At 41.0% G+C, this 26,996-nt stretch overlaps 1 pseudogene; it reads right to left on the bottom strand.

Annotated features, from left to right (window-relative positions):
- Nucleotides 1-11,625: 11,625 nt before the first annotated feature.
- On the bottom strand, nucleotides 11,626-19,641 carry LOC129480107 (NANOG neighbor homeobox-like; annotated as a pseudogene).
- Between the last annotated feature and the right edge of the window lie 7,355 nt (nucleotides 19,642-26,996).

Below are 26,996 nucleotides of genomic sequence, written 5' to 3'. Positions count from 1 at the left end.
TAGTGGCAGCTGAGCTGCTGGCCTGAGCTGGGGACTCTGCTTGTTGAGGAGTTGGGGGTCGAGGGCTCACAGGGAAGAGAGACTGGATTCCTCTAAGTATGGTGACTGTGGCATGCTGTGCAAGTAAAGCCCTCAGGCTCTTTGTTTATTCCCCAGACCAAGGGCAGCAGGAGAACTGCTGCTGTGGCTGTAGAGGAGGAACTTTTGGTTGCCTCTCGGAGCCCGTCCCCAGGGAATCTCAGAGCCACTTCCAATAAGTGTGCTTAGCTATGTGTGGGGTGACTCTTCTGCGGTCCTAAGTTGTGGGCCCTGCCTGATGAAGAGTTGGAGGTGGGGACTCACAAGAAAGCGAGACTGGACTCCTCTCCATGTGGTAGCTTTGGTGTGCTGGAGATGCCAGCATATCAACTAGGCCCTTTGTCCCTACCCCAGCCTGAGGGTAGTTAGGGCAGTACCACTGCAGCTGCAATGGCAGATGGGTTGTGAGTTGACTCCAGGATTTCCTCTTCAGAGAAATGCAAAGCCACCTCCAACTGAAGTGTTCAGGTGGGGGCAGGGTAGTTGTACTGGAGTCCCAGCCCCATCCAGTGAGAAGTGGGGATGGGGATCTATATGAACAGTCTACCACTTTTCCAAGGGGTGGCTGTGTTGTGCTGGGAGTCCATGCCAGTCCCTAATCACCATGCACCCTTCAGAGCCTGAAACAAGAGTGACAAGGGCTGTAGGACAGCAAAAATGGTGGCCTGCCTCTCCCTCTGAGAACTCTGTCCCAAGGGAGTCCAGAGCTGATGCCAGCCTGAGAGCCCTGGCATGGGGTAAAAAGAAATTTTAAAAATCTTGAAACAAAGGAAAATGAGCCCAACATATTAAAACTTACGGGATGCAGTAAAAGCAGTTCTAAGATGGAAGTTTATAGCAATAAACACCCACATTATGAAAAAGAAAGATTTAAAATAAACAGCCTAACATTCTATCATGAGAATAAAAAAAGAATAAGTGATTCCCAAAGTCTAGTAGAAGAAAGGAAATAATAAAGATCAGAGCATAAATCAAAGGAATAAAGACTAAAAAAAAAAGAAAATATAAATAAAACTGAGTTGCTTTTTTGAAAGATAAAATTTACAAATGTTTAGCTAGACTAATTTTACAAAAAAAGAGAGAAGAGACTCAAGTAAATAAAATTATAAATGAAAGAGGAGATATGCAATTAATACCACAGAAATATAAAGGATCATAATGATGGCAGTGGTGGGCTGTCCAGAGTACTAGCATCATGTTGGCTGCAGCAGGGAGGCACAGAAGGTGGTAGGAGGAGCAGCAGTGGCGGCAGTGGGAGCCATGTGCCCCAGGTCCCCAAGGCAGCCAACTGTGCCGCCCCCACCCTTGCAGGACTGGGCAGGTCTTGCTCCTAGGCCTGAGGCCTCTGCCACAACCTCAACTTTGCTCTTTGCTGCATCTTGGGAGCCTGTGAGCACCTGGTTGAAGGTGCAGCCAGGACTCATGGGGCCAGCCCCGAGAGTGTCGGGTTCATTTGTGCGGGGTTGGCCAGGGACACCACACCACCTTCACTTTGCCTGCCACCACTGCATGGAAAATGTGGAGAGGAGGCAAGCAGTCCCTGGAGCCTGCCCCTGGGAGCCACTGTGATGGGGATGGACAAAGCTGCCCACCAGCGAGGGAGCCACTGCAAAGGGGCCAGGCTGAGTCACCCACTGGTGGAGGAGCAGCGTGATCAGGCATGGAGGGGCAGGCATACAGGGGCCCTGAGGTGGAGCTGGTCCTGGGACAGTGCCACGCTCCATATAGCCAGCAGAGCTGCAAGCAGATAGAAGCCTCACCCTCCCAGGCACAGCTGCAGCTGCCCAAGTTGCAACTGTGAACCCAGGAATCTCTGCACTTTTGGGAGCGCAGGAAGACTTTCCCTTTCCAATGCAGGCTTGAAGGTGTCTGCTCCCACTGCCTACCTTCTCCCCACTCCTAGTGCCCACTCTGATCTCAGAGCAAGGTTGGGGCTGAGCCTGGGTGCTGTCACAGCGCAGCTCGGTGTGTGCACACTCAGGGCAGTACTGACATGCCAGCCCTCTACTGCCTTGGCTCCCTCCAGACTTTGGGCACCAATGAACATGGGAGGGAGGCCAGAGGGTGCTGAAAGCAGCTCAATGCTGGCCTGCAGGCACTCCTTTGCATGAACAGCCTGGGTGACATGAATGGTGGCAGGAGGTAGACAGGCTCCTGGGCAGAGAGGGATGAGTCTCCAGTGAAACCCCACCCAGGGAGGGCCTGAAGCCTGGGGGCTGGACTGGCAGTCCTGTGGACCAGAGTGGGAACTTGTGTTGCTTTTTCTGGGCCCACCTATGGCCACCCATGGGCCAGTCAGCACACACTTCCTCCCCACTGAGGCCCATAAAAGCCCTGGACTCAGCTAGACCTGAAGGGACGATGGAACAACCAGCTACAGAGGGCCAAGTGGGCAGAACAGGGCCAAGTGGGCAGAACGAGCCCAGTGGGCCTGAGCTAAGCTTGGGCAAAGGCGCCACTGCTTGCAGAGATTTCCGTGGTTCCTGGTGTCTCCAAGCTTACAGGCACCATTGCATTCTCCAGTGTCAGCCGTGGAAGGTGCTTGTGGTATGCCTGGTCCAGCCACAGCCTCACAGGGAGCCAGTGCCCATACTGCTGCCTGGAGCTGCCTATGCTGCTGCAGCCGGCATGCCTGGCTGTGTGCAGTGGCAGCACCCCGTGCTCACTCACACACCCCTTGCTGCTCCATGCCTGGCTCACCTTTGGCAGGCATGGGATCCAGGCCAGTAGCATAAGCTGAGTGCAGCCTGCCAGGCCAAGTGTGCAGAACGAGCCCAGTGGGCCTGAGCAAAACTTGGGCAAAGGCGCCACTGCTCACAGAGATTTCTGGCTGGCAAAGCGATACCCCAAGAATCCTGTAACAAGAGACCACTATGAATAATTATATTTCCCCAAATTGGATAACCTAGATGAGATGGATAAATTCCTGAAAACTTACAACCTACCAAAACTGAATCACAGATATAAAAGTCTAACAGATCAACAATGAGCAAAGATAATAAATTTATAATTTAAAAAAATCTGATATCAAAGAAAAGCCCAGTACCTAATGGCTTTACCTGTGAATTTTACCAAACAATTAAAAATTAATGTCAATCGTTTTCAAACTATTCCAAAAAATTAAGGAGGAGGGAACACTTTTTTTTCTTTTTTTTTTTAATTATACGTTAGGTTTTAGGGTACATGTGCACAATGTGCAGGTTTGTTACATATGTATCCATGTGCCATGTTGATTTCCTGCACCCATTAACTTGTCATTTAGCATTAGGTATATCTCCGAATGCTGTCCCTCCCCCTCCCCCGACCCCACAACAGTCCCCGGAGTGTGATGTTCCCCTTCCTGTGTCCATGAGTTCTCATTGTTCAGTTCCCACCTATGAGTGAGAACATGCGGTGTTTGGTTTTTTGTCCTTGCGATAGTTTACTGAGAATGATGGTTTCCAGTTTCATCCATGTCCCTACAAAGGACACGAACTCATCATTTTTTATGGCTGCATAGTATTCCATGGTGTATATGTGCCACATTTTCTTAATCCAGTCTATCGTTGTTGGACATTTGGGTTGGTTCCAACTCTTTGCTATTGTGAATAGTGATGCAATAAACATACGTGTGCATGTGTCTTTATAGCAGCATGATTTATAGTCCTTTGGGTATATACCCAGTAATGGGATGGCTGGGTCAAATGGTATTTCTAGTTCTAGATCCCTGAGGAATCGCCACACTGACTTCCACAATGGTTGAACTAGTTTACAGTCCCACCAACAGTGTAAAAGTGTTCCTATTTCTCCACATCCTCTCCAGCACCTGTTGTTTCCTGCTTTTTTAATGATGGCCATTCTAACTGGTGTGAGATGGTGTCTCACTGTGGTTTTGATTTGCATTTCTCTGATGGCCAGTGATGATGAGCATTTCTTCATGTGTTTTTTGGCTGCATAAATGTCTTCTTTTGAGAAGTGTCTGTTCATGTCCTTTGCCCACTTTTTGATGGAGTTGTTTGATTTTTTCTTGTAAATTTGTTTGAGTTCACTGTAGATTCTGGATATTAGCCCTTTGTCAGATGAGTAGGTTGCAAAAATTTTCTCCCATTCTGTAGGTTGCCTGTTCACTCTGATGGTAGTTTCTTTTGCTGTGCAGAAGCTGTTTAGTTTAATTAGATCCCATTTGTCAATTTTGGCTTTTGTTGCCATTGCTTTTGGTGTTTTAGACATGAAGTCCTTGCCCACGCCTATGTCCTGAATGGTATTGCCTAGGTTTTCTTGTAGGATTTTAATGGTTTTAGGTCTAACATTTAAGTCTTTAATCCATCTTGAATTAATTTTTGTATAAGGTGTAAGGAAGGGATCCAGTTGCAGCTTTCTACATATGGCTAGCCAGTTTTCCCAGCACCATTTATTAAATAGGGAATCCTTTCCCCATTTCTTGTTTTTGTCAGGTTTGTCAAAGATCAGATAGTTGTAGATATGCGGCATCATTTCTGAGGGCTCTGTTCTGTTCCATTGATCTATGTCTCTGTTGTGGTACCAGTACCATGCTGTTTTGGTTACTGTAGCCTTGTAGTATAGTTTGAAGTCAGGTAGCGTGATGCCTCCAGCTTTGTTCTTTTGGCTTAGGATTGACTTGGCAATGCGGGCTCTTTTTTGGTTCCATATGAACTTTAAAGTAGTTTTTTCCAATTCTGTGAAGAAAGTCATTGGTAGCTTGATGGGGATGGCATTGAATCTATAAATTACCTTGGGCAGTATGGCCATTTTCACGATATTGATTCTTCCAACCCATGAGCATGGAATGTTCTTCCATTTGTTTGTATCCTCTTTTATTTCATTGAGCAGTGGTTTGTAGTTCTCCTTGAAGAGGTCCTTCACATCCCTTGTAAGTTGGATTCCTAGGTAATTTATTCTCTTTGAAGCAATTGTGAATGGGAGTTCACTCATGATTTGGCTCTCTGTTTGTCTGTGATTGGTGTACAAGAATGCTTGTGATTTTTGTATATTGATTTTGTATCCTGAGACTTTGCTGAAGTTGCTAATCAGCTTAAGGAGATTTTGGGCTGAGACAATGGGGTTTTCTAGATATACAATCATGTCATCTGCAAACAGGGACAATTTGACTTCCTCTTTTCCTAATTGAATACCCTTTATTTCCTTCTCCTGCCTGATTGCTCTGGCCAGAACTTCCAGCACTATGTTGAATAGGAGCGGTGAGAGAGGGCATTCCTGTCTTGTGCCAGTTTTCAGAGGGAATGCTTCCAGTTTTTGCCCATTCAATATGATATTGGCTGTGGGTTTGTCGTAGATAGCTCTTATTATTTTGAGATACATCCCATCAATACCTAATTTATTGAGAGTTTTTAGCATGAAGGGTTGTTGAATTTTGTCAAAGGCCTTTTCTGCATCTATTGAGATAATCATGTGGTTTTTGTCTTTGGTTCTGTTTATATGCTGGATTACATTTATTGATTTGCATATGTTGAACCAGCCTTGCATCCCAGGGATGAAGCCCACTTGATTATGGTGGATAAGCTTTTTGATGTGCTGCTGGATTCGGTTTGCCAGTATTTTATTGAGGATTTTTGCATCAATGTTCATCAAGGATATTGGTCTGAAATTCTCTTTTTTGGTTATGTCTCTGCCAGGCTTTGGTATCAGGACAATGCTGGCTTCATAGAATGTGTTAGGGAGGATTCCCTCTTTTTCTATCGATTGGAATAGTTTCAGAAGGAATGGTACCAGTTCCTCCTTGTACCTCTGGTAGAATTCAGCTGTGAATCCATCAGGTCCTGGACTCTTTTTGGTTGGTAAGCTATTGATTATTGCCACAATTTCAGAGCCTGTTATTGGTCTATTCAGAGATTCAACTTCTTCCTGATTTAGTCTTGGGAGGGTGTATTTGTCGAGGAATTTATCCATTTCTTCTAGATTTTCTAGTTTATTTGCATAGAGGTGTTTGTAGTATTCTCTGATGGTAGATTGTATTTCTGTGGGATCAGTGGTGATATCCCCTTTTTCGTTTTTTATTGCATCTATTTGATTCTTCTTTCTTTTCTTCTTTATTAGTCTTGCTAGCAGTCTATCAATTTTGTTGATCTTTTCAAAAAACCAGCTCCTGGATTCATTAATTTTTTGAAGGGTTTTTTGTGTCTCTATTTCCTTCAGTTCTGCTCTGATTTTAGTTATTTCTAGCCTTCTGCTAGCTTTTGAATGTGTTTGCTCTTGCTTTTCTAGTTCTTTTAATTGTGATGTTAGGGTGTCAATTTTGGATCTTTCCTGCTTTCTCTTGTGGGCATGTAGTGCTATAAATTTCCCTCTACACACTGCTTTGAATGTGTCCCAGAGATTCTGGTATGTTGTGTCTTTGTTCTCGTTGGTTTCAAAGAACATCTTTATTTCTGCCTTCATTTCATTATGTACCCAATAGTCATTCAGGAGCAGGTTGTTCAGTTTCCATGTAGTTGAGCGGTTTTGAGTGAGTTTCTTGATCCTGAGTTCTAGTTTGATTGCACTGTGGTCTGAGAGACAGTTTGTTATAATTTCTGTTCTTTTACATTTGCTGAGGAGAGCTTTACTTCCAACTATGTGGTCAATTTTGGAATAGGTGTGGTGTGGTGCTGAAAAAAATGTATATTCTGTTGATTTGGGGTGGAGAGTTCTGTAGATGTCTATTAGGTCCACTTTTTGTAGAGCTGAGTTCAATTCCTGGATATCCTTGTTAACTTTCTGTCTTGTTGATCTGTCTAATGTTGACAGTGGGGTGTTAAAATCTCCCATTATTATTGTGTGGGAGTTTAAGTCCCTTTTTAGGTCACTCAGGACTTGCTTTATGAATCTGGGTGCTCCTGTGTTGGGTGCATATATATTTAGGATAGTTAGCTCTTCTTGTTGAATTGATCCCTTTACCATTATGTAATGGCCTTCTTTGTCTCTTTTGATCTTTGTTGGTTTAAAGTCTATTTTATCAGAGACTAGGATTGCAACCCCTACCTTTTTTAGTTTTCCATTTGCTTGATAGATCTTCCTCCATCCCTTTATTTTGAGTCTATGTGTGTCTCTGCACGTGAGATGGGTTTCCTGAATACAGCACACTGATGGGTCCTGACTCCTTATCCAGTTTGCCAGTCTGTGTCTTTTAATTGGAGCATTTAGCCCATTTACATTTAACGTTAATATTGTTATGTGTGAATCTGATCCTGTCATTATGATGTTAGCTGGTTATTTTGCTCCTTATTTGCTGTAGTTTCTTCCTAGCCTCGATGGTCTTTACAATTTGGCATATTTTTGCAGTGGCTGGTACCAGTTGTTCCTTTCCATGTTTAGTGCTTCCTTCAGGAGCTCTTTTAGGGCAGGCCTGGTTGTGACAAAATCACTCAGCATTTGCTTGTCTGTAAAGTATTTTATTTCTCCTTCCCTTATGAAGCTTAGTTTGGCTGGATATGAAATTCTGGGTTGAAAATTCTTTTCTTTAAGAATGTTGAATATCGGCCCCCACTCTCTTCTGGCTTGTAGATTTTCTGCCGAGAGATCAGCTGTTAGTCTGATGGGCTTCCTTTGTGGGTAACCCGACCTTTCTCTCTGGCTGCCCTTAACATTTTTTCCTTCATTTCAACTTTGGTGAATCTGACAATTACGTGTCTTGGAGTTACTCTTCTTGAGGAGTATCTTTGTGGCATTCTCTGTATTTCCTGAATCTGAATGTTGGCTTGCCTTGCTAGATTGGGGAAGTTCTCCTGGATAATATCTTGCAGAGTGTTTTCCAACTTGGTTCCATTCTCCCCGTCATTTTCAGGTACACCAATCAGACGTAGGTTTGGTCTTTTCACATAATCCCAAATTTCTTGGAGGCTTTGTTCATTTCTTTTTATTCTTTTTTCTCTGAACTTCCCTTCTCTCTTCATTTCATTCATTTCATCTTCCATCAGTGATACCCTTTCTTCCAGTTGATCGCATCTGCTACTGAGGCTTCTGCAATCTTCGCGTAGTTCTCGAAACTTGGCTTTCAGCTCCATCAGCTCCTTTAAGCCCTTCTCTCCATTGGTTATTCTAGTTTTCCATTCTTCCAATTTTTTTTCAATGTTTTTAACTTCTTTGCTATTGTTTTGAATTTCCTCTCGTAGCTCAGAGTAGTTTGATCGTCTGAAGCCTTCTTCTCTCAACTTGTCAAAGTCATCCTCCATCCAGCTTTGTTCCATTGCTGGTGAGGAACTGCATTCCTTTGGCGGAGGAGAGGTGCTCTGCTTTTTAGAGTTTCCAGTTTTTCTGCTCTGTTTTTTCCCCATCTTTGTGGTTTTATCTACTTTTTGTCTTTGATGATGGTGATGTACAGATGGGTTTTTGGTGTGGATGTCCTTTCTGTTTGTTGGTTTTCCTTCTACCAGACAGGACCCTCAGCTGCAGGTCTGTTGGAGTTTACTAGAGGTCCACTCCAGACCCTGTTTGGCTGGGGGTCAGCAGTGGTGGCTGCAGAACAGCGGATTTTTGTGAGACCACAAATTCAGCTGTCTGATAGTTGCTCTGGAAGTTTTGTCTCAGAGGAGTACCCGGCGGAATGAGGTGTCAGTCTGTCCCTACTGGGGGGGTGCCTCCCAGTTAGGCTGCTCAGGGGTGAGGGACCCACTTTAGGAGGCAGTCTGTTGGTTCTCAGATCTCCAGCTGTGTGCTGGGAGAACCACTACTCTCTTCAAAGCTGTCAGTCAGACAGGGACATTTAAGTCTGTGGAGGTTCCTGCTGAGTTTTTGTTTGTCTGTGCCCGCCCCCAGAGGTGGAGCCTACAGAGGCAGGCAGGCCTCCTTGAGCTGTGGTGGGCTCCACCCAGTTCGAGCTTCCTGGCTGCTTTCTTTACCTAACCAACCTGGGCAATGGCGGGCGCCCCTCCCCCAGCCTCGCTGCCGCCTTGCAGCTTGATCTCAGACTGCTGTGCTAGCAATCAGTGAGACTCCGTGGGCATAGGACCCTCCGAGCCAGGTGCGGGACACAATCTCCTAGTGTGTCGTTTTCCAGGCCCGTTGGAAAAGTGCAGTATTGGAATGGGACTGACCCGATATTCCAGGTGCCGTCTGTTACCCCTTTCTTTGACTAGGAAAGGGAACTCCCTGACCCCTCGCGATTCTCGAGTGAGGCAATGCCTTGCCCTGTTTTGGCTCGCGCACAGTGCGCTTCACTGACTGTCCTGCACCCACTGTTTGGCACTCCCTAGTGAGATGAAACCGGTACCTCAAGCAGAAATGCCGAAATCACCTGTCTTTGTCGCTCGGGCTGGGAGCTGGAGACCGGAGCTGTTCCTATTCGGCCATCTTGGCTCCACCCCGAGGGAACACTTTTAAGCTCATTTTATGTGACCAGAATTTATCCTGATACCAAAGCCAGACTTTGGACATTTTAAGAAAATAAAATTATAGCCAGGTGTGGTGGCTCATGCCTGTAATCCCAGCACTTTGGGAGTCTGAGGCAGGTGGATCATGAGGTCAAGAGATCGAGACCATCCTGGCCAACATGGTGAAAGCCCATCTCTACTAAAAGTACAAAAATTAGCTGGGCATGGTGGCACAGGCTTGTAATCCCAGCTACTCGGGAGTCTGAAGCAGGGGAATTGCTTGAACCTGGGAGGTGGAGGTTGCAGTGAGCCAAGATCGTGCCACTGCACTCCAGCCTAGTGAAAGAGCGAGACTCTGTCTAAAACTAAACTAAACTAAACTAAACTAAACTAAACTAAAACAAAACTCCAATATTCATGATGAAGATTGATGCAAAAATCATCCTAAAAGCCACTCAACAACACTAGCAAAACAATTTCAACAGCATATTAAAAGTATCATACACCATGATCAAGTGGGATTTATCCCCAGGATGCAAGTGTGATACATAAATCAGTAAGTGTGATATACCACATTAACACAATGAAGGACAAAAATCATATTATTATCTAAATAGATGGTGGGAAGAATTTGACTAAACTCAACATCCTTTTATGATTAAAAAAAAAACTCTCAACAAATTAGGGATAGAAGGATTGCACCTCAACATAATAAATACCATATGTAACAGGCCCATAGCTACCAACATATTCAATGATGGAAAGCTGAAAGCTTTTCCTCTAAGATCAGGAACAAGACAAGCATGTCCACTCTTGTCACTTCTATTCGATATAGTGCTGTAAGTCCTAGGCAGAGCAATTAGGCAAGTAAAAGAAATAAAAGTCACCCAAATCAGAACAGAAGTAAAATTAACTCTGTTTGCCAATGACATAATCTTATATATGGAAAACCCTAAAGACTCCACTATATCCATCTTTTCCTGCTGCTATAACAAAATATGACAAACTGGGTAGTTGATAAATAATAGAAATTTCTTTTTTTTAATTTCTTTTTATTTTTTGAGTCAGAGTTTCATTCTTGTTGCCCAGGCTGGAGTGTGAGTGCAATGGCACGATCTCGGCTCACTGCAACCTCTGCCTCCCAGGTTTAAGCAATTCTCCTGCCTCAACTTCCTTAGTGGCTGGGATTATAGCTCCTGTTGTGTCCTCACATGGCAGCAGGTGGAATATCAAAAAAGATTAGGATGCTCCCTTTACACTCTTATAAAGTCACTAATTCCCTTTATGAGGGCTTCACTCTTATGACCTAATCATCTCCTAAAGGCCCATCTCTTAATATTACCACATTGGCAATTAAGTTTCAACATATGATTTGGGGGACACATTCAGATGGTAGTATGTACCAAAAAACATTTAGAACTAACAAGTATATTTAGCAAAGTTGCATGATATATAACCAGCATGCAAAAATCAGTGGCATTTCTTTTTTTTTTTTTTTTTTTTTGCCCTTCCAGGAGTGTAATCACATTTGTAGAGAAAAGTCATGTTTGGAGGGGATGTTTAGAGATATATTGACAAATTGCAGAAGGCACTGAACCTTCTATAATGGATTTCCCTTTCAGTCTCAAAACATTTCCACAGGTTGGTAATCTCTTCACTGATTTTTTTCTTTTCTTTTCTTTTCTTTTTTTTGAGACAGAGTTTCGCTCTTGTTGCCCAGACTGGAATGCAATTGTGAGACCTTGACTCACTGCAACCTCTACTTCCCAGGTACAAGTGATTCTCCTGCCTCAGCCTCCCAAGTAAGTCAGATTACAGGCATGCACCACCACGCCTGGCTAATTTTTTTGTATTTAGTAGAGATGGGGTTTCATCGTGTTAGTCAGGCTGGTTTCGAACTCCTGACCTCAGGTAATCCGCCCATCTTGGCCTCCCAAAGTACTGGGATTACAGGCATGCTCCACTGTGCCCGACCTTGACTCAATTTTTTTCTTAAATAAAATCAATTAACATTCATTATAAAAACTTTAAATCTACCGTAGGGTAAAAATAAAACATATAAAAACTCCTTTGCATTCCCTTCATTTAGTTCTACTCCATGGAATCAATGACTGTTAATATTTTCTTGTTTATCCTTTCAGAACTCCATTTATTGGTGAGAATGGTGTCATGTAAAATGTCTTAGCCAGTGCGATGGCTCATGCTTGTAATCACAGCATTTCTGGAGTCCAAAGTGGGAAGATCACTTGAGGGCAGGAGTTCAAGACAAGCCTTGGCAATGCAGAGACCTCCATCTCGTGTGTTTTCTCTTATGCTTTCTCTTGGACATTTCTTTATTATATTTCTTCCTTGTTTTACAAAAGCATTGACTTATCTGTTTATGTGTCATGTCAAATTCAAATGAGAGTGATAAACTCTCTTGTATAGTGGGGCACCTGTTTAACTTAAACTTTGCCCAGAGAGTGTCCATGAGGGATTTGCTGACTAATCTTTTCTCAGGATACTGTTTCTCTTTCTCATTTTCCCTTTTCCTTTTTTTTCCTGTTCATCTTGCAGCTCCTTTTCATTTTTTTCTTTTTCTCATTCTCTCTTTCTGCCTGCTTCTCCACCTCCTTCTCTCCATTTCTGCTTTCCATTTTGTTCATCTTCACTGTAGTTTCCAGTTGATTGTTCTGGATAATTGCTTGGAACCGGAAGGCGGAGGTTGCAGTGAGCTGAGATCGCGCCATTGCACTATAGCCTGGGCAATAAAAGCGAAACTTCCTCTCAAACAACAATAACAACAACAACAACAACAACAACAAACTTATCCAAGTCAGTCTCCCAGAGCAGAAAGCAGAGTAAAGAAGACTAGAGGAGTCATCTAGAGGGGCAAATAGAAGATATTCAGCCCATGGTTCATTTTGTATTATTTAATATATTAAACTACTTCTACCCTTTTGAAGTAAGCAAGTCATAAATCCTAGATTCAAAACTGATGTATACTAAAATAGCAACATGAATGCATTTGCTTATTTAACTTCATTTTTTTTTTCATCCAGCATTCAAATAGGCATTGAGGGAAAAACATTGAAAAAGAGAAAAAAAATCTTCTTGATGACATGCTTATCCAATTTGTTTCTTCTTTCTCTCAGACTGATTAAAGGCCAAAACTTGCCCTTCCTATTTGTGTCCTCATGTTCTATGTATTTATTTGAATCATCCAAAGAATGTTAAGTATCATGCTCTCCTCCTATCCTGTATTTTCTTACCTCTGGGCCCTCTTGGGTAACAATTAACTCACACTGAATTGTACTATATGACCAGGCTGTTCATGAAGTCTCAGTGACCATGTCTTTTAAATGAAAATGATACTCTTTATAATGTCCTTGAACATGAAGCTAAAAGAATGAGACTCACATACTCGCCTTCAGACTGTCATTTAAAATGGAAAAAAAGGGAGACATAAGAGAGACTGTCATTTAAATAAAAAGAACAAAAACGTATTTCCACTCCCTCCTCAAACCCTGCTACAAGGATTGCAAAGAGGAAAAATGGCAAACATAGACATAAACTAGAAAATATAATATATGCCAGCATACAAAAGATGAAATCTTGAAACAGAAAGGGAATTGACTTAGAAGTCCAAAAGAAAGCTGAAATTTAAGCATCTATGTCTGAAAGATGAAAACCAGTTCCCATTGCAGAATTGTGGAAAGACAAAGGAATTGGAGGCAATTGGGTACTTCAGAAGACAGGGTTGTGGATGAGACTGAAAAGAAGAAGACATGAAAGTCTTTTAAAGTAAGTGGAATTTTAACTCTGATCTCTCCTACCTCATACGACGAGACAAATATGACTTCCTAATAGAAGATGCATTTACTCTCTAGAGCAGTCGGTTTACAAGGGTTTAAGTACATCTGGCAGAGCTAATGTGGTTGGGGGGGTTGGGGGGAGGGTAAAGTAAAAGGGAGACACCCCAGACTTAAAATGATAATTAGTAAAACCTAACATACTAAATGTTGCAATCTCTGGCTCCCTTTTCCCAAAACACTAGCAGCCAGGTCTGGACATGGTGGCTCACACCCATAATGCCAGCACTTTGGGAGGCCAAGGTGGGAAGATTGCTTGAGCCCAGGAGTTCAAGACCAGCCTGGGTAACAAAGCAAGACCTCATCTCTGTTAAAAATAATAATAATATACATTGCTTCTACCAGCATCCCTGGAAGTTGGAAGATAATGGAAAAATGCCTTTAAAATTCTAAGGAATTTAAAATTCTATACCCAACCAAACTATTAGTCAAGTATGAGAAGAGAATAAAGACATTTTCAGAAATACAAGCTCTTAAAATTTACCTCCCATGATCTCTTTTCCAGAAAGCTATTAGAGAATGTGCTCCAATAAAACCAAGAAAGACAAAGATATGGGATTCAGGAAACGAGGGATACAACTTAGGGAAAATGTAAAAGGAATTTGCAGAATGATGGAGAACAAAAATACCAAGATAACGGCAGTCAGCGGACATAGAAAAAGACCAGAATAGAGCAGGACAGAGGCCTCTAAGAGCAATGTCTCTAAGACAAATATAAAACTGATTGAGTATGGCTAATATTTACAAACATGTTTAGAGGAGAATTAGTTCTAATATTGGAATGAGATAATTGGTACAAAAACTAAGGAAATAAAAATATGAGGCAACTGTTTGCATCAAGTAAAAAAAAGTATATGAAATAAAATATAGAGTAAACTATGACTCAGCCATGAATATTATACTGTGATTATATTGCATGTTGATTTATCTAAAAATGTCACTATCACCACATAAAGAAGGTGAAATGAGGGGAAGCTGTGATAGAGACAGAGGATAGAGAAGCGCTGTGCAAAATGGAAAAATCCTCATCTACCATAGCAGAAAGTCAGTGGGTAATGCCCCATAATGAATTTCCCAAACGCAGACTCTGAGACGGAGATCGACATGCTAGAAGTTTATTGGGGAATGTTCTTTGGAAGGAGAAAAAAAGCAGAATTGGGCAGAAGGAGCAGCTGGGCTGTAGTAGAGTCTCAAAGAAGGCCTCTGCTAATTCTACAGGGAACTGTGATGCTGAATAGTTCCACAAAGTTGTTTGGCCCAAGTTGGGGCAAAGGGACTAGTCATTTATGTTCCTGTATATATAACTTCACTGAAAGTAGGCCTCCTTGGTAAGAGGTTGTGGGGGGGTGGGGCAAAGGCATTTCTCTTCAGATGCAGATGCCTGAAAACCTAGGGTTGTCTGACAGAAGCACTCACAGCAGCTAGGGGGGTAAGTCTTTTTATTCCTAAAGGTGCAGCTCATCACAGCATCCTCAATCAGTATATCAAAAAAGCTAAAATCCAGAAGTTGCAGACTAGGCATACTTTTTAAAATTACAGAAATATATAAAATAAAAGAACTAAAAAAAATGAAGGTGCTAAATGGAATGGGAAGGGAGAGTGGGGAAGAATGGGGCAGGTACTGACTGCTGGTTTTCATTGTAAGGCTAGTACCATAGGACTTTAAAAGCTTGAAGGTCAGAGCTTTGGCCTTTTTTTTCTTTTTCTTTCTTTTCTTTTTTTTTTTTTAATTTTTAAGTGTAGGTAAGGAAGTAGCCATTGAGATGAACTATAATGATCATGGTCCTTAATCCTATTAGAACTAGAGGTCACAATGTAGAAAGGGATAGTGGTAGAGTTTGGGAAAGGAGGAACATAAATAACTTAAAGCATTCTGCATAATAATCTGGAAGGTTAACTCCATTGAACACGAGCAATTTAAACATTTTGCATAGTAATGTAAAAGCTAACCCTGTGGAAGGCAGGGGTAGATAGCCTGGCAAAGGACGAAGTTAGGAAAGTGATTATCTTTCTCCTTAAGGGTCTAAAAAGTCTATACTCTTAGAACTAACATCTGTCTTGTTACAGAGATTACTATTTGGCGGGCTCTGCACTCAGCCTCATGAGATAAAGGCAAAAGGTATTTCAAATGCACTTCTCCACTTTGGCTTTTTGATGAGATTTGGAGGGCCAAAGCCTATCCCGGACTGGTCTGCTGAAGTTATTAAAACTGAATACCAGCTGGGCGCGGTGGCTCATGCCTGTAATCCCAGCACTTTGGGAGGCTGAGGCGGGTGGGATCACTTGGGGTCAGGAGTTCAAGACCAGCCTGGCCAACATGGCGAAACCCCATCTCTACTAAAAATACAAAAATTAGTCGGGCATGGTAATGCACGCCTGTAATCCCAGCTACTCAGGAAGCTGAGGCAGGAGAATTGCTTGAACCCGGGAGGCAGAGGTTGCAGTGAGCTGAGATTGCGCTGCTGCACTCCAGCCTGGGCTACAAAGCAAGACTCCATCTCAAACAACAACAACAATAACAAAAAAAAAACCCTGAATACCCAGGTTTAGGGATATTAACTATAAGACAAAAGAGGCTGGATCCTGGGATAATAACAAACTCTGATAAGTATGCAGTTATGAATTCTCCAGAGACAAGTAAAAATTTTGCACAGAATTTAAAGGAAACAAACCCCCTGGAGGGGGACAGGGGCATAAAACACAAGTTAGAAACTGAGACCATCTTCAGGTTAATTCTAGGTAAACTCATCAGCTTCTTTGGTGTTAGAACATGAGAAATGGTGTTTGAACCTTTGTGTCCCTTAAGCATGGGAAAGTTATAGCTAAGGAATCTTTTGTCTATTTATTTTATTTGGTTATTTTTTCCTTCAAACCTTTATGTCCCAGTACCACAAGGAATCATTTTACATTGTTCCTTCCTCTGCTGTTATTCCTTTTATTTTCCCTAATCTTCATTAAAATTAAACATGTCTACCCTATTGTCAGGAATCTCCTTCTAGACTGTATGGCCCTTCTGTGGTCTTTGCCATCACTTCAGAGTCTGCCATGATCCTGAGGGATACTGTGTAGTCTGCCCATCCAGCAAGGCCTCCACAATACCCAGCGGTCTTCCAGATTTAGACAATCCTTATGCTTGTTCATTCTGGTGTAGCAGCGGATGATGGGATAGGAAACCAACAGAATGGCCCTGTGCCTCTGTATCTCTCATCCATACCCAATTTGAGCTCCTTGGCTCCAAAACATGTTTGGAGTTACTCTCCTGAGGGAATTTGGGCATAGCCAGTAATCTCTAAATTGAGTTATCAGTTGGGGGTCTCAAACAGGAAGCAGATGGCACTCTCAAATTGGGATCAAATTCAAGGAGGGTTGATTTACAGAGGGACTAATTGAGAAGGTGTGGCAGTGTTGGAAAGCCACAAAATAACTTGGGCTAACAGCAGCAGAACTATCCCACCTCTAGGGCCAAAAGGCTGAAGGCAGAGATTATCAAAACCCAGGAGAGAAAATTAGATTGAGCAGAACAGTGACCTTTAGAAGATGGACATGGCCAGCTCGAGGGAGCTCCTCAGGAGAAAGCCTGTCCTCATTCTCTTGCTTCCTGCCAGGGATTCCCAGTGACTAAACCCTACTGCTAGTCAGAGGGCAGAGGCTCCTATTGATTTAATCCATTAAAGTTTAGCCTCACAGAGTAAGAAGCAAGGTGAAGGGTGATGAGTGGTAACAAGGGGCAAATGGAAGATACCCCGCACACCATAAAACCATTCAGATTCTGATAATTGACCGAAGTTATTAAGTAGCTCAAATTATGAATGATAACATGTTTTAATACAGAATTTCTCAAACAAAGGTTAAAGAACACACAGGTGTTCCCACATGTAAATGTTTTCCAAGAGGTATACAGGCAGGGATAATTGTAAAAGAATCAATTTCCAGATGTTCAACTTTCATATGTGTACATTTTTTAAATGTTCAGCTTGAAAATGAGCCTCTTATTTTGCAAAGGCAAGTACTATATTTTACTTATCCAAAATCTTACAAAAAGATATTTTACAAGGATATATAAAACTCCTTGGGCTCCAAATAAAGGGAGACCATTTCTTAATGAGAAAGCCCCATAAATCTCTGGAGCTTCCTGCCTCTTCCATTCTCACATTTATTTCTGTAAATGTGAAGCCTGTTAAAAACAGGGTATTTTGGACCATATTGGGATATTATTAATTTAAATATATGAAAGAATGGATTGTTAAAGTGGTACCAAGTTTTGTTATATGATTTTGCCGTTTCCTGTGTTTAAACTGAAAAATAATTCTTTTTGGCCATTATCAACATTCATCCATATTACATAGTTACTTGAAAATTATAGTTAGAATGTCATTAGTTAAAAAGTCAGGTGCTTTTGGACAGTTGAAGAACTGTAGGTTCGTGATAACTCTTTTAAATATAACAGAAATACTTCTTGTGTTAAGAAAACTTATCCACATTATGAAAATAAGGCAAAATGATAATTATGTGCCTTTTAAAGTCATTCTGAAACATTGTCTTGTCTTATAGACCAACCTAAAGAATGCCTAATTCTCTCAGGGAATGTACCTTCATAATTTTTTTTTAATGTTTATCTTTTTATAAAAGAGACAGTAGTCTCACTATGTTGCCCAGCCTGGTCTTGAACTCCTGGCCTTGACTGATCCTCTGGCATTGACCTCCCAAAATGTTGGAATTACAGGCATGAGCCACCATACCCAGCCATGAATGCACATTTGACTTGCAACTTACTAATGTTTATGGCTCAAATTAGGTAAAGTTAAATGTTAACCTGTAGAACATTGATACAAATAACTTTTGTTTAGCAGAGATGAAAATAACTTGTTGGTCCAGGCGCAGTGGCTCATGCTTGCAAACCCAACACTTTGAGAGGTAGAGGCCAACAGATCACTTGAGGTCAGGAGTTCGAGACCAGCCTGGTCAACATGGTGAAACCCCATCTCTACTAAAAATACAAAAATTAGCTAGGTATGGTGGTGCACACCTGTAATCCCAGCTACTTAGGAAGCTGAGGTGGGAGAATCGCTTAAACCTGGGAGGTGGAGGTTGTAGTGAGCTGTGATTGCACCACTGCACTCCAGCCTGGGCAACAGAGTAAGATTCCATCTCAAAAAAAAGAAAATAACTTGTTCCAGGCAGAATGATAACCCCCAAATTACAGTTGTATTGCCTGCAGATCATTTAATCAACTTTACACTGAAATTCTGCATTCTTATGCTAGTGTTATTTTTCTTGCATTGACGGTATATTCTCCAGTCTATCCTATATTCCTTTAAACCAGGTTGCCCATATTCTGGTTCCTTCATTATTAAAATAAATACATATTTAATGTGTGGTCACTACTTGAAATATGTGACTATCAAAAATGTCAAGACACTTTAGATAAAACAGAAAAATAAATATTTTATCATGGTATGTTATTCAATTGGGTAATGAAATCTTCTTTACAAATTATATTATGAAATATTTATTTTCTTTATAGTCAATTCTCATCTTGTAAAATGTTTATTATCTCCTTTGTCATATTAACAGAAAAATAAAATCTTATGATAGCTGCTGGACCAGTAAGTTTTAACAGTGTATGTATTTCCTCTTCCATGAAATACATAAGAAATGTTTGATTATAATATTCAGATAAAGTAATGGAGTTATTCTTGATTTTTATATCTAACTGTCATCTAATGATTCCAAAAATTCAAACATTGAAGTTTGATGTACTATATACATGCATACCCACACACATTAACTAAAGGAAAGATATACTTTATTTTCCTCTTCATAAATTAATAAAAAATTTTATCTATATTTCATATTATTATTAAGTAATGAGAAGGGACACTTTTATTTATTACTTTAGTAATCTACAAGATTGATAAATTACGTTTGTTTTTGTAGAGACAGGGTCTTTCTATGTTATCTAGTTCCAAACTCCTGGCCTCAAGCAATCCTTCTGCCTTGGCCTCCCAAAGTACTGGAATTATAAGCATGAGCCACCATGCCCAGCCAATAAATTATGTTAAATACACATTTTAATCTTGACTGCTTTAATAACTTATTTATTTATTTATTTATTTATTTTGAGATGGAGTTTCACTCTGTCACCCTGGCTGGAGTGCAGTGGCATAATCTCGGCTCACTGCAACCTCCGCCTCCCAGGTTCAAGCGATTCTCCTGCCTCAGACTCCCAAGTAGCTGGGATTACAGGCGCCCGCCACCACGCCCGGCTAATTTTTGTACTTTTAATAGAGATGGGGTTTCACCATGTTGGCCAGGCTGGTCTTGAACACCTGACCTTGTGAGCTGCCCGCCTTGGCCTCCCAAAGTGCTGGGATTACAAGCGTGAGCCACCGCGTCCAGCCAATAACATATTTTTAAAGCACGTTTGGCAATATATTCCGGAGAGTTTTTTTTTGAAGTGCATTGAAATTCATACTACACATTTACTTGAAAAATATAGGTAAATACTTTACAACATATTTGGCTATAAGATCTGGTTTTGGGAGGCAAAGTATCAGAGATGAGGGTAAAGGAAGATGACCCAATAGAAGCCTCCAGCAATCATTCTCTGCTGCAGGAACACCAAATTGAATGACTATCCACACAAAAAATCACCTTCATAAGAATCAAAAATCATGTGAGCAATCACAGTACCTGGTTTTAACATCAATATTAAGGAAAGAGGCACTGAAGAGGGTAGAAAAGACAGTGTTGAATTGTCTACACCACCTCTCCCCTCATCCTCCATCAGTGGCTGCATGGCACAAAGACAGAATCTGTGCTTTGGAGGGATGGAGAGCATAGTGATTGCGGGACTTTACATTGGAACTCAGTGCTACCCTGTCACAGCAGAAAGCATCATAGGGCAGAATTTAGCTAGAGCCTGTGGAGGGGGCATTTAGACCAGCCCTAGCCAGAGGTGATTCGAGAATCCCAGCCATCAAAACCTAAGTTCCAGCAAGTCCTGCCACCATGAAGGAAAGTGCTCTGGGATCCTAAATAAACTTGAAAGTCAGTCTAGGCCTCAAAGACTACAATTCTTGGGCAAGTCCTGGTGTTGTGCTGGACTCACAGCCAGTGGACCTGGGGGACACGTGACCTAGCCTGGGCGGCTAAAGGAGTACTTGCATGGCCCCTCTTCCAAGTCCAGGCAATACAGGTCACAGCTCCAGGGGAGAGTCCTTCCTTCTGTTGAGGAGAGGAAAGGGGAGAGGAAAAAGAACTTTCTCTTGCAACTTGGAGACCAGCTCAGCCATAGTGGAATAGGGCACCAGGCAGAGTCCTGAGGCCCCCATTCCAGGACTTAGCTCCTGGTGACATTTCTAGACACACCCATAGCCAGTAGGGAAACCTCTGCCTTGAAGGGAAGGACTCGGTCCTAGCAGGATTCACCACCTGCTGAATAAAGAGCCCCAGGGCCCTGAATAATCGTGAGTGGTGGCCAGGCAGTACTCGCCATGGGCCTTGAGTGAAACTCAGAGCAGTGCTTGCTTTAGGTGTGACCCATGATGTTTCCACTTACTGTGGCTACAGGAGAGCCTCCTTTTGCTTGAGGAAAGTAGAGGAAAGAATAAAGGAGACTCTGTCTTTCAGCCTGGCTGCAGTGAAGTAGAGCACCAAGCTAGCTCCTGGGGTTGCCAATTCCAGGCCTTGGCTTCTGGATGGCATTTCTAGACCTGCCCTGGGCCAGAGGGGCACCCACTGCCCTGAAGGGAGAGACCCAGGCCTGACAGCATGCACCACAGCTGACTGAAGAGCCCTTGGGCCTTGAGTGAACATCAGTGGTAGCCAGACAGTACTTGCTGTGGGCCTAGGACAGCGGTGCCCATGGGGAGAGACTCCTCTGCTTGAGGAAAGGGAAGAGAAGATTAAAAAGGACTGTGCCTTGAGGCTTGAGTGCCAGCTCAGCTGTACTAGAATAGAGCACCAGGTAGGTTCCTATGGTTCTGAACTGCAGGCCCTGACACCCAGACAGCATCTCTGGATCTGCCTAGGGCCAGGGGAATCTCAACACCCTTAAGGGAAGAATAGAAGCCTGGCTGGATTCACTCCCTGCTCTTGGGCCTTGAATGAACATTAGTGGTGGCCAGGCAGTGGTCACTGTGTGCCTTGGGCAAAACCCAGTGCTTTGCTTGCTTTGAGTCTAACCTAGCACAGTCCCAGTGGTGGTAGCCACAGGGGTGCTTGTATCACCTCTCCCTCAGCTCCAGGAAGCTCAGCTCAAAGAGAGACTCCATTTGTTTGGGGGAAAATAAGGGAAGAGAACAAGAGTCTCTGCTTGGTAATCAAGGAAATTCTCCCGGATCTTACCCAAGACTACCAAGGTGATACCTCCGTAAGTCTGTAAGAGCCACAGCATGACTCAGCTTTGGGTGCCCCCTAATGCAGATATGGATGCAATGATTAAAGACTTAGATCACAATACCTAAGTCCCTTGGGATATTTGGAAATCCTCTTCAAGAAGGACAGGTACACCCAGACTGTGAAGACTACAATAAATACCTAACTCTTTAATGCCCAGACACCAACAAACAAGCATCAGGACCATCAGCAAAACATGACCTCACCACACAAACTAAATAAAGGACAGTGGCCAATCCCAGAGAGACGGAGATATGTGACCTTTCAGAAGAGAATTCAAAACAGCTGTTTTGAGGAAGCCCAGTGAAATTAAAGATAAGAGAAGAAATTCAGAATCCTATCAGATAAATTTAACAAAGAGATTAAAATAATTACAAAGAATCAAGCAGAAATTATGGAGCTGAAAAATGCAATTTACATACTGAAGAAGTATGAAGAGTATCTTAGCAGAATTGATCAAGCAGAAGAAAGAATTAGTGAGTTTGAATACAGGCTATTTGAAAATACAGTCAGAGAAAACAAAAGAAAAAAAATAACAAAGAATGAAGCACACCTACAATATCCAGAAAATAGTCTCAAAAGGGCAGATCTATGAGTTCTTGTCCTTAAAGATGAGGTAGAAAGATGAGATCAGGGTAGAAAATTTATTCATAGGGATAATAGAGAACTTCATAAACCTAGAGAAAGATATCGATATTCAAGTACAAGAAGGTTATGGAAAACCAAATTTAATAAAGAAAATGTGGTACATATACACAGTGGAACACTATTCAGCCACAAAGAAGAATGAGATCCTGTCATTTGCAACAACATGGATGGAACTGGAGGACATTATGTTAAGTGAAATAAGCCAGGCACAGAAAGACAAACTTCATATCTTCTCATTTATTTGTGGTAGCTAAAAATTAAAACAATTGAACTCATGAGATAGAGAGTAGAATGATAGTCACCAGAAGCTGAGAAGGGTAGTAGGGGGAGTGAGGATGGTTAATGGGTACAAAAATATAGTTAGATAGAATGAATAAGATCTAGCATGTGATAGCACAACAGGGTGACTGCAGTCAGCAATAATGTATTGTACATTTAAAGATAACTAAGAGAGTATCATTGGATTGTTTGTAACACAAAGAAAGATAAATGCTTGAGGTGATAGATACCCCATTTACCCTGATGTGATTATTATGAATTGCATGCATGTATCAAAATATCTCATGTACCCCATAAGTATATACACCTAGTATATATCCACAAAAAAAGATCTGGCTTTGCCAGTTAGGTTACATAAAAGCACTTTTTGTAAACTGAATAAGACAGATACTCAGCTGTAATGTTTTGTAATAAGATACATTTTATTATATTAAAGAAAACAAAAAATCCAAAAGTTTCATGAGATTAAACATTTCTATTTTCTGAAACTTTTCTTAATATATAAAAATAAACAATATGTCCCTAAGTGAAAGGGTAACTAGTACAATTGACAGGTATCTACTTCTTGGTAACAACTATTTGGTGTATATACCAAAAATAGAAAAATGGCTCTAATAACTAGTAATAAATCACCTTATATGTAAGATGTTTTCCAGTTCATTGCTCTTAAAAAGGCAAAATTGAAAAAATAAGATCCAATTGTTAGCTGATATATTATTAAAATAATTTTATTTTTAAATTGACAAATAAAAATTGTATATATTTATGGTATACAACATGATGTTTGAAATATGAACACATTGTAGAATGGACTAATGAAGCTATTATAATTCACCTATGCATTGCCTCATGTACTTTCTTTTGTGGTAAGAACACTTGAAATCTCTTAGCAACTTTCAAATATACAATATATTTATAAAATAATTTTAAATGATAGATCAGTTTTTGATTTTTGATGTATAACTTCAAAGACAGTCAAATAATTGAGTGACACTGCTACAACAAAACTTCCTTTCCCACCTATGTATTTGCATGGGCAATTAATATTTCAGCACTTCCATCTATAAAAACTGTTCAGGCTGAAACTATGACAAATTCAGGTTTAATTTTGTTTCATATTAGCAAAAAGTCACATTTATCCACAGAGACATACACTATCCTTAAAGCCTATTAATTTTGTTAAAAGTTGCATTTCCATTAAAAATGTACTCATTTAACAGCATATTTATTTTTAAACTTAAAGAATTAAAACATTCACATTTAAATATTAATATTACCATTCATAACAAGTATTTATATTACATTTTAATCCTTTTGTACTAATCAAAATTCAGTCCAGGAAAAAAGTTTAACATTCTTAGAGTGATCCACGGATCACTGGTCAGTGTTAAATCATCCAACAAATACTTACTACATGCTAAGCAATGTTCTAGGCAGTAGGGATCTAGGGATGACCATAACATGTGTCCCTTGACCCATGCTACCTATATTCTAGCATCTGTTATAAACTGATCTTTGGATTTGGTGGTGGAGGTTCTACCAGTCGAGTAGGGGAGATTGCAGGAATTCCACCACTAATCAGTTCTAGAATCTTGGAGCAGCTGCCCAGTCTCTTCACCTTCCCTTTCTTCTTTAACATGAGAAAGTTAGATAAGATGATCTCTAAGCTCTCTTCTACCAATTTTGTTATTAGTGCTTTCTAAATGATAAGGTTCTATAGGTGTCATTGATATAAAGTAATGGCTTAGCAAAAATACTTATCAGCTCACTAGCAACTCACTAAAAGCTTGACATTTTCTGACTTCCAAATACTTAATGAGTTGATTCTCTTGAGTCTTTAGTGGCAGTTGTATGACCCTTGAACCAAAAAGCTTTAAAAACTACTGTCCTAAAAACTTCTAAGGAAGACAAACCTCCTCATTTGTCCCCTAATATGTGACAAATGAACAAGTACATAAGGTGAAAAATAAAATTAAACATGTGTTATTTCCTTCAACCAAAGAACAAACTTACATATTGTTTAGTGAGAGAAGAATTAACCATGAAAAACATTTCATCAAAAATTTGGGAATGATATTAAAGTGAAAGGGGAAAAAATTCACCCAAAACTATCCTGTAGATAGTTACAAAATTTTTAAATGATGCAAAAAGTTTTCCTTCTACATCATGTTTCAATGTGGAAATGACTTTATAGACTTACACAATTCAACCTTTTAATTTTTCAAAATACGGAAACGGGCCTGGGGTGAAGCAATTTGAGCAAGGTCAAAGGGCATCAATGACAGTATCTGGCATGAACTCCTTCAGTTGTGCATATGGGGACAGCAAAGGGCATGGACTCCAGAATAAAACAAGGTTCTTCTGTCGCACATTCTACCAGTTAGTCACTCATGTATTTGATAAACTCCACTTTCAAAATGCAAAACTATACTGAGAAGAGTAAAGTGAACATTTCCAGCCCTGTGCAATTCTGTGGGGTGGATAAAGAGCACAGTGCAAGATAAAAGGTACCAGGACAGCAAACCCTGAGGAAACTGGTGGGACAGCTGGGCGGAGTCCCATGGATGCCTCTGCATAGGGTCTTAAAATGAAAAAGGGTGTTCTCAATTTTCATTTTGATTTATTCTCATTTCCTTTTAAATTTGAAAAATACTAAAAATGAAAATGTCAAAAGTCCATTATAGGTCATGGGAAACCAATCACCACTCTTAACATGTTGGTATATTTTCTTCAAATCCTGTGCATATATTTACATTATATGTAATATAATGTAAATATATTATACATATAATATATGATATATAATATATATTATAAAGATATATATATATCTTATATTCCTAAATATAATACAACTAAAACAACAAAAGATATATATATATATATATATTTTTTTTTTTTTTTAGATGGAGTCTCACTCTGTAGCCAGGCTGGAATGCAGTGGCATGATCTCAGCTCACTGCAACCTCTGCCTCCCCGGTTCAAGTGATTCTCCTGCCTCAGCCTCCTGAGTAGCTGGGACTACAAGTGCTCACCATCGTGCCAAGCTCGTTTTTTTTTTTTTTTTTTTTTTAGTAGAAGACGGGGTTTCACCATGTTGGCCAGGCTGGTCTTGATCTCTTGGCCTGGTGATCCACCTGCCTCGGCCTCCCAAAGTGCTGGGATTACAGGTGTGAGCCACCGTGCCCGGCCTTCTTTTTTTTGAGACAGAGTCTTGCTCTGTTGCCCAGGCTGGAGTGCAGTGACATGATCTTGGCTCACTGCAACCTCTGCCTCCCGAGTTCAAGTGATTCTCCTGCCTCAGCCTCCTGAGTAGCTGGGATTACAAGCACCCACCACCACGCCTGGTTAATTTTTTTATATTTTTTAGTAGAGACGGTGTTTTGCCGTGTTGGAGAGGCTGGTCTCAAACTCCCGACCTCAAGTGATCTGCCCACCTTGGCCTTAGAAAGTGCTGGGATTACAGGTGTAAGCCACCGTGCCCGGTCTACAGACACATTTTTGTACATTCCCACCAGGCCACTGAGTAGAATTACCATGTGATAGACATAGGAGGCAAGCAAGAGGGCATCCTGCCCACTTTCAAGTTGAGGGAATAGAGGCCTGGGCATGACTTCCCTAAGGGCCCCCGTGAGTGAGTGACAGAATTGGAAATACAACCTTCTTCTCAGGATAGGATCTCTGCATTGCACCAGCTGCCTTTTAATTACTTTGTTCCTTGTTGCTGAATAAAATTTGAGTTTTTAACATTAAATATTTGGGTTGTTATCAGGTTTGGGGAAATCCTATTTAAAAAGAAAGAAGAATCCTTCCCACCTAATTTTTTCCTGGACATTCTTAATCCCCCCTGGGGAACCTGGGGGCTGATGAGAATCCTTCAGTGCAAATCTATCAGCTCTGTCTGGGGCCACAAGACTTGAACTTAAATCCAGTATTTTATCTCATGTTTCACATCTACACTCCAGAAGTGTATTATTACACATCAGCATGTGGCTTCTTGACAGGGACTGCAAAATATTCTTTAGCCATGAAAGATCCCAAGAAATGTTCTATTTTGCTGATATTATAGAAATACCTACAGTACAGAATTTTAAAAAGTTGACTATATATTTGCTTTCTTTACATGGTAAAATTATTTTGCTAAAAAAGTCATATTTATCTTCCCCTTTGGCCCTATCTAAATTGGCAGAGTAGAGGGAAATAGAGATGTGAGAGGCTGTTATCTAGGTAATTACATGGAAAATATATTTAATTTTCCAATAGTTGAAATATATCATATTTACTAAAAATAAAAACCATAAGTTATAATTCTATTGTTTTCTTTAGTCGCATACGTTAAACTGAGTCAGTTCATGACATGGTTGAGCTGATTATTTTAAAGTGGATTGATCCGGTTTGATTATTCACATAACAGAATTTTAAGAAATCCGTTTTT

This window comes from Symphalangus syndactylus, chromosome 4, assembly GCF_028878055.3.
Source record: "Symphalangus syndactylus isolate Jambi chromosome 4, NHGRI_mSymSyn1-v2.1_pri, whole genome shotgun sequence".
NCBI classification, from domain to species: domain Eukaryota; kingdom Metazoa; phylum Chordata; class Mammalia; order Primates; family Hylobatidae; genus Symphalangus; species Symphalangus syndactylus.
This window is presented reverse-complemented; position numbering and strand designations above follow the sequence as displayed.